Raw genomic sequence first — 14,018 nt, forward strand, 5'->3', positions numbered from 1 at the left:
CAACACGTTTCAGGACCTACTCATTGTCGAAATCATACTCTAGATTTAATACTGTCACATGGAATTGATGTTGATGGTGTTGAAATTATTCAGCCAAGTGATGATATCTCAGATCATTATTTAGTTCTTTGCAAAATTCATATAGCCAAAATTGTAAATTTTACTTCTTGTTACAAGTATGGAAGAACCATCACTTCTAACACAAAAGACTGCTTTTTAAGTTATCTTCCTGATGTATCCAAATTCCTTAGCATATCCAAAACCTCAGAACAACTTGATGATGTAACAGAAACTATGGACTCTCTCTTTTCTAGCACTTTAAATAAAGTTGCTCCTTTACGCTTAAGGAAGGTTAAGGAAAACAGTTTGACACCATGGTATAATGAGCATACTCGCACCCTAAAGAGAGCAGCCCGAAAAATGGAGCGCAGCTGGAGGAAAACAAAACTAGAGGTATTTCGTATTGCTTGGCGGGAAAGTAACATATCCTACAGAAAAGCATTAAAAACTGCTAGATCCGATTACTTTTCTTCTCTTTTAGAAGAAAACAAACATAACCCCAGGTATTTATTCAATACAGTGGCTAAATTAACGAAAAATAAAGCCTCAACAAGTGTTGACATTTCCCAACACCACAGCAGTAATGACTTTATGAACTACTTTACTTCTAAAATCGATACTATTAGAGATAAAATTGCAACCATTCAGCCGTCAGCTACAGTATCACATCAGACAGTGCACTATAGACCCCCTGAGGAACAGTTCCACTCATTCTCTACCATAGGAGAGGAAGAATTGTATAAACTTGTTAAATCATCTAAACCAACAACATGTATGTTAGACCCTATACCATCTAAGCTCCTGAAAGAGGTGCTTCCAGAAGTCATAGATCCTCTTCTGACTATTATTAATTCCTCATTGTCATTAGGACATGTCCCCAAAACCTTCAAACTGGCTGTTATTAAGCCTCTCATCAAAAAACCACAACTTGACCCCAAAGAACTAGTTAATTATAGACCAATCTCGAATCTCCCTTTTCTGTCCAAGATACTAGAAAAGGTGGTATCCACACAATTATATTCCTTCTTAGAGAAAAATGGTATATGTGAGGATTTCCAGTCAGGATTTAGACCGTATCATAGTACTGAGACTGCTCTTCTTAGAGTTACAAATGATCTGCTCTTATCATCTGATCGTGGGTGTATCTCTCTATTAGTTTTATTGGATCTTAGTGCTGCGTTTGACACAATTGACCACAACATTCTTTTGCATAGACTTGAATACTTTGTTGGCATCAGTGGAAGTGCATTAGCATGGTTTAAATCGTACTTATATGACCGCCATCAGTTCGTAGCAGTGAATGAAGATGTATCCTATCGATTACAAGTGCAGTATGGAGTACCTCAAGGCTCAGTACTAGGGCCGCTACTCTTCACGCTTTATATGTTACCCTTGGGAGATATCATCAGGAAACATGGTGTTAGCTTTCACTGTTATGCTGATGATACTCAGCTCTATATTTCTTCGCAGCCCGGTGAAACACACCAATTTGAAAAACTAATGGATTGCATAGTCGATATAAAAAACTGGATGACGAGTAATTTCTTACTGCTAAATTCTGAAAAAACAGAGGTGGTAATTATAGGACCTAAAAACTCTGCTTGTAATAACCTAGAACACTGTCTAAGACTTGATGGTTGCTCTGTCAATTCTTCGTCATCAGTTAGGAACCTAGGTGTGCTATTTGATCGCAATCTTTCCTTAGAAAGCCACGTTTCTAGCATTTGTAAAACTGCATTTTTCCATCTCAAAAATATATCTAAATTACGGCCTATGCTCTCAATGCCAAATGCAGAAATGTTAATCCATGCATTTATGACCTCAAGGTTAGATTATTGTAATGCTTTATTGGGTGGTTGTTCTGCACGCTTAGTAAACAAACTACAGCTAGTCCAAAATGCAGCAGCAAGAGTTCTTACTAGAACCAGGAAGTATGACCATATTAGCCCGGTCCTGTCAACACTGCACTGGCTCCCTATCAAGCATCGCATAGATTTTAAAATATTGCTTATTACTTATAAAGCCCTGAATGGTTTAGCACCTCAGTATTTGAATGAGCTCCTTTTACATTATAATCCTCTACGTCCGCTACGTTCTCAAAACTCAGGCAATTTGATAATACCTAGAATATCAAAATCAACTGCAGGCGGCAGATCCTTTTCCTATTTGGCGCCCAAACTCTGGAATAACCTACCTAACATTGTTCGGGAGGCAGACACACTCTTGCAGTTTAAATCTAGATTAAAGACCCATCTCTTTAACCTGGCATACACATAACATACTAATATGCTTTTATTATCCAAATCCGTTAAAGGATTTTTAGGCTGCATTAATTAGGTAAACCGGAACCGGAAACACTTCCCATAACAACCTATGTACTTGCTACATCATTAGAAGAATGGCATCTACGCTAATATTTGTCTGTTTCTCTCTTGTTCCGAGGTCACCGTGGCCACCAGATCCAGTCTGTGTCCAGATCAGAGGGTCACTGCAGTCACCCGGATCCAGTACGTATCCAGACCAGATGGTGGATCAGCACCTAGAAAGGACCTCTACATCCCTGAAAGACAGCGGAGACCAGGACAACTAGAGCCCCAGATACAGATCCCCAGTAAAGACCTTGTCTCAGAGGAGCACCAGGACAAGACCACAGGAAACTTTTTTCTTCTGCACAATCTGACTTTGCTGCAGCCTGGAATTGAAATACTGGTTTCGTCTGGTCAGAGGAGAACTGGCCCCCCAACTGAGCCTGGTTTCTCCCAAGGTTTTTTTTCTCCATTCTGTCACCGCTGGAGTTTCGGTTCCTTGCCGCTGTCGCCTCTGGCTTGCTTAGTTGGGGACACTTCATCTACAGCGATATCGTTGACTTGATTGCAAATAAATGCACAGACACTATTTAACTGAACAGAGATGACATAACTGAATCCAATGATGAACTGCCTTTAACTATCATTTTTGCATTATTGACACTGTTTTCCTAATGAATGTTGTTCAGTTGCTTTGACGCAATGTATTTTGTTTAAAGCGCTATATAAATAAAGGTGACATTGACATTGACATTGAATAACAGCCTGTTCTCAAGTGTATGGCAATCATTTAAAGCTTATTTCTAAATGATAGCCTACACACTCAAAGCCACACAGTGTGGAGAGCACTGCCACATTTTGACACATCCCAGCACATCCAGTTAGTGTTTCTTCAACTAGTAGCATGCACATCCCTGTGAACTTTTAGAAAAAAAAAAAGCTTAAAATACAGTTCTCACTGTTAACTAGTGTATTTTATCTTCTAACAGTGTATGTGCACGCATTCCAGGAGAATTTTGTCATTTCTATCACATATTGTGTTTAGTAGTCTTCTGTGGTGGAAATTACACTTTTGGGCACTTGCATGTCTCATATTTGATGTCAATCATAATCTTTATAAATATATATTATTAATCTGTTAATGTTCAGCTTTGTGTTAGAAATTCACTTGTATACACAACAGATGGCTTCAATCCTAACAGACATGTAGTAATGTGTTTAAACTTAATATAAAAAAAAAGAAAGAAAGAAAAACTGATTAGTTTCAGTCAAAATCAACCCCTCACACATATACGAGGCTGTAGATGAAGAAAAACTGAGATGTTTACAGCACTGATGATTTCTTACTCACAAGCTCAACCTGTGCGTTCATCATGTGAGTTCACACACTGGCATGGATTTCACATGACTTCCAGAGACAAATTATGAAGAGGCTGTTTACGCTCACCCAATTTTTTTTATAGAGAGAGAGAGAAAGCTGCAGTCGGCATGTGATTCAGAGGTGCTGATAGATGGCAGGGACTCACTGTGTTTCCACGCCAAGCAGCATCCACACACTCAGTGTGGCCTTCACAGCTCACATGACAGCAAACGCAGCTGCTGACACACACTCAGTAAACACACACCTCCCATGATCTCTCAGTCTCTGATGAGTGTCATGATAGGGAGGCAAACAGCAGCAAGTTGAAGATGCTGAGGTACAGCTACAGTATATTACATTTATATTACAAGACAAGATTTTACATTTTAACACAGCCATTTACCATAGGTTCTGTCTCAATTTATGATTTGAAGGGCACAGGAGACCTAAAAATCAATACAGTATCTTCTTTTTTGGATTTGATTTTGTAATTATTAAAGAATGAAAATGAAAATCCATATTTCACATTTCTTTGTCGGGTGCCAAGCTTCAGAATAATATCAGAGTAGGCTACATACAGTAAAGAGGTGGGCGGCTCAGTTCCAGGGTTGTGTTGATGGCTGACTCAGCTCTGAGTAGACTCACAGGTTTTTTAAAGGGGTCATAAGTCTATAGGACAGCAAGAGAATGATCAATATGTACTGTTAGGATGTTAGGATGCAGGTACATATGGCCTAATCTTTAAGGCATAATAAATAATCACCAGTAGAGGCCTAGAAAGTGTTCCTTACCTCACTGCTGTATCCTCTGGCTCTATCTCTCATTCTTTAATGGGAGGTTGGCTGATTTCAGCAGGCTGTTGAACAGCCTAATTGTCCTCTAAGTGTTGTAATAATTACAGTGCAAGTGCCTAAGTCCACCTCACCACTGGCATGGGTTACAGATGCATGGCTTTAGCACCCTGTACTACAGATATATCCACTTCAGTCCTGCATTTTTATGGTGCAACTATATAAATATACAGATACACTTGTGGAGGGAATGATCATTATTTGAGAATGTTCCAAAGAGTATTTAGTGTTTCAACAGAAGCAGGAACATCTGACCTGCCATAGAATGTGACACCAACCAGGATGTAAATGATGTATACATAAACTACCTTGAAGAGATCTTTGCATAACATGTCTGTCTAAAGTCCTGTGAAAAAGAAACTACTTTTAAAAGTTGCTAAATCCTTCTGAAGACAAAGAAGGGAAAAAATAGAATTTTTGGATCTTGGGAAACAGAGGTTAAAACAAGCCATACTGATCCGATATAGAAGAAAACAGTTCACCCATGCTAACAACCTCTGCAACTGCGGCTTTCTGAGTGAATCATTTCATGAGTTGGTGACTTTATACAAATGTTGCAAAGAAACAAACATGAAAAGCAAGGGAGACTTTCAAATTATAATTGTGGATTTCCCACAGGCTGTTTGGAGGCTTTCCTCTCTGTAAATGTCCTGAATGGAACTGCATGAAAAACATACACAAAACACCCTCTTTTCCAAAAATAGCATTAAATAAATTGCGTGGTTAAATGAAAAGGAAGCAGTAACCTCAAAACAACCTCTTGTTGCAAAAGACATGGCTGGAGCCCTGCAGTGGCGGTAATGATGATGATAATGGTTACAACATTTAACATTCGGCTGTTTGCATGTGCTCTGGTGGAGACTTTACAACCTCTCACAATGAAGACAATAAGAGAGCCCATCTCTCTGACAGGTCTCTTCTTTTTAGGACCACACTAAAGTTTGATTGTGGCCCTCTAGATTACCACACATTTGCTGAAAAAAGAAAAATGAATGACAGGGTTACAGATTGGCCAGAATTCCTACAGAGAGAGTTGTTCAGCCACCATTCTTAAATGTGAGGTTTCATCTATGATTCTGAAGCTGGAGGATGAAAGACATTTCATTCAGTCCTGAAGTAGACAGAATGAGAATGACTCCAAAGCCCATTCCCAATTCTACCCCTTAGCCCTACCCCTCTCCCCTACCCCTCCGTTTTGCGCGTTCACGTGAAGGGGTAGGGGTGTCTCGATTCTCTTTTGGTTGGAGGGGAAGGGGATAAGGGGAAGGGCCAGATAGCCTTTCAAACGCAGATTTTGCGGGACCACACTTCAAAACGAAGGGGTATTAATTATCTCTGCAACATGGCTGCTACAGCGAACAAAAAGACACATAAATGTGAGCTTTTTTGGCATAAATAAAGATTTTAACAAAAAGTAATAATTTGTTTTATATTACATTTAATTGTGAGTTCATATTAACTGTCATGTTACTCAAAGAAATGATTGCAAAAAAAATGCTAATATTTGCTAACGTCATATCATTACAGACTGCATGATAGTGCCACAGCATATGATCAGGGTGATAACTGCCGTAGACATTGATGGGTGCTAATCCCCCAATAATTAGAAATCGCTAAAGCATTTTCTCAAATATTGCCTATTCGAGAGAGAGAGAGAGAGATGGAAGTTGCGTGTATTCGCGTCTGTGCGTTTATGTTTTTAGAGTGAGTTTACTTAAAAACAGCGATTGTATCCTCTCGTCGCTGGAAAATATAATGTAGCGATTCCGTATTTAAACTCTTTAATAAAAGTCATGGGGCAGCGTTGACAAGTTTATTTTGTTTATTTCGATTTCCGATATGTGTGTGTGTCAGTAAGCAGCTCATTAATACAGAACGATAATTAAAGGCTCTAATGCACACCAGTATATGTGTATATTGTAGGAGCTAGACGACGAATGATGACGTGTGACGGCATAGTATTGGTGTCCCAATCCTTAGGGGAATATTTTCTCCCCTAACCCTTGACACTCTGTTTCAAGGGACAAGGTGAAGGGGTAGGCAGAGGGGTAGGGGAAGGGGTATAAAATAGAATTGGGACATCGACAAAGATGTAAGAATGCTCGGAATTTTGAGGGATGGATTTTCTTTTTCAAGGAATAAAGTACAAAAACAGTTTTTTTTTTTTCATTTCTAAATTGCAAGATTATAAACAATATCAATATAACATATATTGTTATATTACATAATAATATATAATATTTTATAAATGTATTCAAAATTACAATTATTCTATTTTTTTATAGATTTATAATATACTATTATATTGTTATAATCTATTCAAAAAGCTAAATGAAGAAAGTATGTGTCATAGGGAAGCATACCCTTTAGCTATGAGCTTCAAATCAAACAGCAGAGTTTGAAATGTCATTTAAAATGACAGATTGAATATATGCCAGGCTATTTCATTTTTTTGATGCCACAAGGCGACTTGTCAAGCAAAAATTTATTATGAATCAACATCCTTATCAACTTATAAAACAATCAGATTTCAAGCTTAGTCTTGCTATAATGAATCGCATTAGCCATAAATAACCACTATGTTTGTAAATGCTTTTCAACATATTCATTCACACACTTAAGCACTGCTTTCATTTTAAGACAACCTCAATCTGTCTTTCAGAAACTAAAACCACACTGAATATAATCTTTAGGTTAAGTTCTGTCCATCAGGAACAGAAAATCTGTCTCATCTGAGCTAAGTGGCCCTTATGGACTTTCGTAAGCATTGTGCTTTACGGTAAGTGCTACAATGTTACATGAAAGCATCCGTACTTCAGTGTATGTCCTAAGTGCTGCTATAATAAAACACTGGCCTTGCACAAACAAAAAGCCCTTAACACAGAATGGGTTTTATAGAGTTTTGGAGAGGATTTGTCACAGATGGCTGGCAGCTAGCATGATGAACTTAAGGTGTAGTTTCCCCCAAATGATGGCTAGATGACACAAAATGATCAGCTTTGGGATGTGCCAACAGTAGTACAGCGTTTAATACAGATTTATGTATACAGGTGATACTACAAATATGCACAGGTACTACAAAAGCAGGTGGCACTTCTTTGTTAATCACCACCTGTTATTCATTGTACAGTAGAGGAGGGAAAAAACAGCAGCACCTCAACAAAACCCCACTCCCACAAAACCCTCATACTGGATTATTTCATTATTGGATGGCCAGTATCTTAAATCATAGAGCAGAATCTCTAGCTGAAGTGCCACGCAGAGCAAGCGTCAGTAATGTGACTTAATTATGGGTAGTGTTGCTCGTCTACAAGGCTCATTACCAGGCTGTGCGCTCCTGCTGATTTTTCAGATTATACTGAGATTCCACAGGTCTGGATGTAATGATTGTTATGATAATGAAAGGCAAGGTTTTTCAACGGTAAAAAAAGCGACAAACATCAAAATGAAAGATTTCTGGGAAACGCTGCCTTTCTTACACCATATCTTAACCAATCAAAAAACAATAATTAAAAAAAAAAAGCAAAAACTATTTACACTATCATTCAAAACCTTAAAAAAAGAAAAAAAAAGACACTACATTTATTTAATTTTATTATTTATTTTTATTATTTATTATTATTAATTACAAATAAAATCTGTTTTTTTTTTTCTTTCAAATAAAAAAATAAAATGTATCACGTTTTCTACATAAACATTAAACGGCACAATTATTTTCAACATTGATAAAGCAGAAAACAGTTATTTTAAGTTATAATAACAAATACATGCAGGTGCGCATAGGAGACTAATTTTAAAAACATTTAAAAAGAGCTTAATAACCGCACATTTTTGAACTGTAGTGGAAACCTAAGTCCGCAATATGTGATATTATGTAAAAGGACATTGTGCTGGATATAGCCTCAGCAACCTTTAAGAAATGTATTGTTCCTAGGTAGAAAATTGGTGTGTTTAATGGTGAAGTTAGAAGCTAGGATTTTTTTATTGTTTCCTGTTTCAAAGCTCCCTGAAAGAATATGATCAATTAAAAGTTAAAAGAGAAGCTTGAATCTTACAGATGTTTCATTCCATAAGAGTATTTGTCACAATGTTAGAGGCGAGGGTGGATGTGTGGGTTTGTGTGTTCTTGTGTATATGGTTTATGAGGACACACGTGTATAATGACATGGGTACTACACAAACATGGTTTATGAGGACACCTCCTGTGTTCCTGTAAACCAAATGGCTTAAGAAACATACTAAATGGTGTTTTTTTTATTATTATTAAAAAATTACTAGTAGTTTGTGTGAGGATTAGATTTTAGGGTGAGGGTATAGAATATACAGTTTGTATAGTATAAAAACCATAACGCTTATGGAGAGTCCCCATAAACCACATAAGCAAGAGAGAGTGTGTGTGTGTGTGTGTGTGTGTGTGTGTGTGTGTGTGTGTGTGTGTGTGTGTGTGTGTGTGTGCGTTAGGGCTGTGCGATTAATCGAAATCTAAATAAAATCGCGTTTTGAGTGTGCGCGATTTCTAAATCGCTTTATAGCATGATTTTCCACGGCCCCGACCTCCCGCAGTATGTTATCTGAACCAATCAGGATGCAGCACACCTAAGTGGAGCGCGAGAACAGAGCAGACTGGGCATATGCCCAACTACAGGTTCACACACTCTGTCTGTGATACGTAGCCTTTTTTTTCGAGCCCATGTTACCGGATCAGAACTTTCACACTGCACGCGGTAGAAAGATGAGAACAGAAAAGGTTATAAATAGAAAGGTGCGAAAAGATTTAATATCTTGCGCGTGAGCACAGAGAGAGTTGTGAGTGCACAGGACACAGGTTGAGCGAGAGGAGACACGTTGTAAGGCAGCGTGTATCTGAGCCTTATACAGTCTATGATCTGAGCACGCGCATCTGGTTTTGTTAAACGCGCAGTATGGAATTTTTGGCCACCAGGGGTCACTCAATCAAAACAATAACATGAGACGTACTTTGATGACGTCGGGAAAGAGCCTAGGCTCATGGGAGTTGTTGTTCATTGGAACACGCGCTCTGTCGCTCCCCACATTCCTCACTCATTTTAACTGAGGCCGGCGACACACTGGATGTGTGGCGCAAGCGTCTCAGCTGCGTGGCGTGTCAGTTTTTAATTCGGCTTCCATGTTAATAGGTTAGAGCTTGCAGACTGCCTGTGTGAGACGCGTGTCTCAGGCGCGGCTCGAGCCGCGCGGAAAACGTGTGCATGCTAGAAATAGAACCGACGCCTATTTTTCACGCGACACGCACGCGTGTTGGAAGCGTTTCCAGGCAAAATATAATAGGAAAATATGTTTATATGTAATTTTGTACACAAATACATATTAATTCATGACATTTTGATGTTTGAAAGTCTATAGGTTGACATAAATTCAGATACAAAGGTAATTTAAAAAATAAATAAATAATTATCGATTTTCAAATATTGCACCTGTCAAACATAAGTCTATTTTGCCGTTAATACTGTTGACGGTGTCCTTTATCAGTAGGCTTTATATTTATGTTAAACATGAAGTATAGATATTGTTGTCATGAAGACAAGAGCCTGGTCTGTCGGCGTTCTCCCTCTATGTCACCTACAGCAGCAGCAGCAGCGCGCCGCGCTTCTGGCACGCAGCAGAGACGCCACGCAGCTAGTGTGTCACTGGCCTTAGTATTTTGACAATCACGTATTTTCGAACGGAGAGATATATGAATTATCAGACCCCTATCAAATCAATATTCCATCTAGCTAGTAGTAATATATGTTAAATAAACACGGTTGCCTTTCGTTAATAATTATAATTGGGCTACGTTTATACTATGATATCGAACAAGATAGTGAACTGCATTTGAAGCTACTTTATCCAGCTAGATATAGAACACATGTAGATTTACATTATACTCTACATGAGAGCTAGTCCGTCTGCGTTTTACACAAGACATCATCGTTTCACAAAATATACGGATAGATATAACGTTAGTTAGCTGAATGGATGCATACCTGTTTATAAGAATGCAAGCATCTCTCTGTAGTTTCAGCTTGTCACGAAGCTCTCTCTATCTTGGAAATGCAACTCCAATATTTACCCGTGTCTCGTTTCTTCTTCGTCCCAAAACCTTCTCAGGTCATTTATTTCACCCGTATGTTTGCGCTTCACAGAACGTGCAGGCAAAGCATAATCATGATCCATAACTAAGTTATTGATTGAGGTATAAATACGAATATAAACAATATAAATATAAAATATAATAGTCTCGACCAAGGCTAGCTACTACTTTTTCTTCTTCGTCTCGTCTTTGCTTCTGTTCACCTTTGTATTTGGCGTTCCGCCGGGTTCCGCAGGAAGTTAGATAAACTAGAGGGGTCAAAGTTTATATGACGCCATAGACGGGCGACAAAACGGAAATAAAGAAACGTGCCGTGTCTTCTAATTAAACTATAATTTTCTCCAGATTTTAAAGTTCGTGGAAACTGTCGGGATAATGTAAGTACACAACAACAAAAAATATATAACATAGATATAGTGATATCTGCTATTTTTAAAGCAGAAAAATTACATATTGTGCCTTTAACAGAGCAAAGGAAATCTGCGTGCGAGTCAATGATCCACGGGTTGATCCAAAATGAGCGGTTGCCTGCGGTCGCCTGTGGTTGCCCGCGGTTACGAGTCATCCAAAAATATTTTTTATGATATTCGGGTCCCGGTCGGTCAGGTCCTTTGAAATAAAAATGCCAATTAAACCTTTGTCATTTATATAGTACTAGACACATTTTTTAAATACATAGGCCTACACTTTATTGGCTGAATAACTGGTGAAGATAACACACGAGCTCAGTCTGCACGTAGAGATGGAGGCGGCAAAGAAGACTGCATGGGGAGCAACGTCGCTGTTTTTGGTAAAACATGATTTTGACGACTTCATTAAGTTTTGTTTTATAGAAAACTCTTTATAAAAGATTTTCGTTTTGTATAAATTGTATCTTAATTTTGATCAATGTTTTATTAATCAGTTGCCGTATTTAATAAATAAGTAGCAAATATATAGCCTAGCAGACAATGTAATAAGGCGCCGGCAAGATCACTTGCATTGCATGTGAACTAAACTCAGTGTGTGCCTCACAGATTTGAGGAATATATGCTATACATTACAGAAAGCTTGAAATGTCTTCTTTTAAACGTAAATATTCAAACCAAAATAAATGGGCCACTCTCTGATGATGTAATCCATATGAAATGTGCATTTCTCTCTGGCGTTCATGGCGAGTCTGCATTGTCGACTTCATCTTTGCAGCGACACAGAAAACACCAGTTTATTACTAAACAATTAAATGACTCCTTGCATATTTTCAAACCAGCAGGCCATTCTGGGTTGAGCGAGATTCCCCACGGAATGAGCGAGCGGATCGGGATATTCAGAAATGCGCTCTCCGCTCACGAGCTCTGATCGGAACAAACCCGAGCCTCAATGTCTGCTGACCTTGCAGAAACATACAAATAGACACAGACTAGACTATTTTAGTACAAATTATGAGCTTACTGACGATTTTTTATAATTCTTGACAAAATTATAATATTTTTTTTTTCCTATTGCCCAATGACGCTATGATGAGCATTTACTGCTTTTTAAAAATGCAGTCCGAGTTGCGGGCGGGTTAGTTGAAAACGTCAGTCGGGTGCGGGTTATTAATACATTGACCCGCGCATCACTGGTGCGAGCGGATAGATTATATAAGTATATAAATATATTGGTCAAAACATATAACACCTGAGGCACCGCTACAGTAAGCTTTATGACCAATGCATGGCAAAAAAAAGAAGAAAAAAAAGAGGAAGAAAAAAATCCCTGAACACGGTGTTATTTATTTATTTATTTATTTTTTTTCATATGTCTAGACATTTTGTTTGACATCTTTTCTTAGTGATTATTTTGACTTATGTCTGTTCTAGAGACATTCGATAAAGCTCTCATTGGTTTTCTTTTGGAAATATGTTTAAAATTTATACTGAATGCATTTATGACTGTAAAGCATGTCTGTGTGTGTCAAAATCGTGATTAAAATCGAAATCGCAAAATTTATCAAAAAATCATTTTTTTTTGTCCATATCGCACAGCCCTAGTGTGCGTGTGCATGTGTGTGTGTGTGTGTGTGTGTGGGACTGCAAATAAAATACAAGGCAAACGTTCATTGAGTTGATTCTATCCTGAGCTCAGAGAGGAATAGACATTTGAAAGGTAATACAGAGACAAAAGTCAGAGATACTGTAGCATTTTAATCATCGAGTCTCATGAGTTGCACAGTAGATTCTAAAATACCAGCATGAGTGTATTCTCTCCCACATAGGAGAAAGACAGATGGGAGGTGGGCAGAGTGTTTGCCAAGACTGTGAAACTCAGGAGAGATGAGACCGAGGTTTAGCAGTGGACTGAGATAACAAAGCCCTGGGCAAAGATGTCTTTCTCACATGCACATGTACTTAACATCCTACCCAAGAAATTCTCTCTCTTCAGAGAACTGACACTGAAACTGTTCTGCTACTGTAAGTTTCCATGCTTACACACACCCTCACTGAGGAAGTGCAGAGGAAGTACAGTTTCAGTCTATTTATGTTTGTGTGCTACTCCTGTCCTTATTAAGATAAGCTTCTCGATGATCTGTTGCCGAAACAGGAAGTTGAAATGTGACAGGAAAACGTGAGTGAGAGTAGTTTAGTCAAATCTAAATCAGTCAGTGCAATCCGAACAGAAGAGGATGACATTATAAAGAAGGAAACAGTCCTCAGGGATGACATCCTCTACACACAACTGTTTTGAGTCGACTAGTGGAACTAGCACTAATACAGCATTGCACCAATTTCTCGAAAAAGAAAAATTGCTAAAAACTTTATATATATATATATATATATATATATATATATATATATATATATATATAAAAACATGACAAAGCTTAATATTTAGCAGTTATCACTCTAGTCTTCAGTGTCATCAAATCATAAAAAATAGAAATCTGCATCATTATATCATTATCAGTTAGTAAAAAATAAATAAAACATGCATGTCCGGTCAGGTAGATGCTTTGAGAAACATCTAGCTTAAGCCACACACACGCAGATCAAGACACACATTGAAAACACTAGCGTACTGCTATTAAAGCCTCCCTACGCTGCCATTTAAAATGAAATCTTTGATCACACAGAGCACATTACAAAAAGTCAGGTCTTCAGGGTTACTCTATCACACTGTTATGTACTTTACTGTATAATCAGCAGGCCGATCCACAATCTCAGCAAAACACATGTGCTGCCCACTCAGGGCATTATGTATATATCTTACAGTTTAGTAGCAGTTCTTCTTTTTTCGTATCAACGAGCTGATGGTGTACTTTAGACTGGGTTTTTTGCATTAGAACATATAGGATTTCCTCTTCAAAGGTC

The 14,018-nt window shown here is 38.1% G+C and overlaps 1 protein-coding gene across 7 annotated transcripts in view; it reads right to left on the minus strand.

Moving 5' to 3' along the window:
- The window catches only part of LOC132153043 (peripheral plasma membrane protein CASK-like), a 205,700-nt gene that overhangs the window by 81,224 nt on the left and 110,458 nt on the right, over nucleotides 1-14,018 (minus strand). The window lies entirely within an intron of this gene.

The sequence above is a fragment of the Carassius carassius genome, chromosome 11 (assembly GCF_963082965.1).
Source record: "Carassius carassius chromosome 11, fCarCar2.1, whole genome shotgun sequence".
NCBI classification, from domain to species: domain Eukaryota; kingdom Metazoa; phylum Chordata; class Actinopteri; order Cypriniformes; family Cyprinidae; genus Carassius; species Carassius carassius.